Here is a 289-nt window from a genome sequence, read left to right as displayed (position 1 = left end):
AACAATAACATCCAAACATCCGAACGAGATGGACCATGCTTTCGTTGTCGCCACGAACTGGAAATATAAAGACTAATATATCACATATTCGTGTTCTCTTCATATGGGAAATCCTCCACGATTTTAAATCCAGCAAATAATTTTATTCTAAATCACATGCAGTTGAAATCCAACATGCAGTTGAATATTCACCTAAAATCTCGTTTTACTCACAACCAGCACTTCTATGTATAAATAGGGTGTGGTAGTTGCTCAGCCTAGCATAGTATTAAAAAAAAATCTTTTGAGC

This window comes from Penaeus monodon, chromosome 31 (genome assembly GCF_015228065.2).
Source record: "Penaeus monodon isolate SGIC_2016 chromosome 31, NSTDA_Pmon_1, whole genome shotgun sequence".
Classification (NCBI taxonomy): Eukaryota; Metazoa; Arthropoda; class Malacostraca; order Decapoda; family Penaeidae; genus Penaeus; species Penaeus monodon.
The sequence above is the reverse complement of the archived record's forward strand: the minus strand, read 5'-3'. Positions refer to the sequence as shown.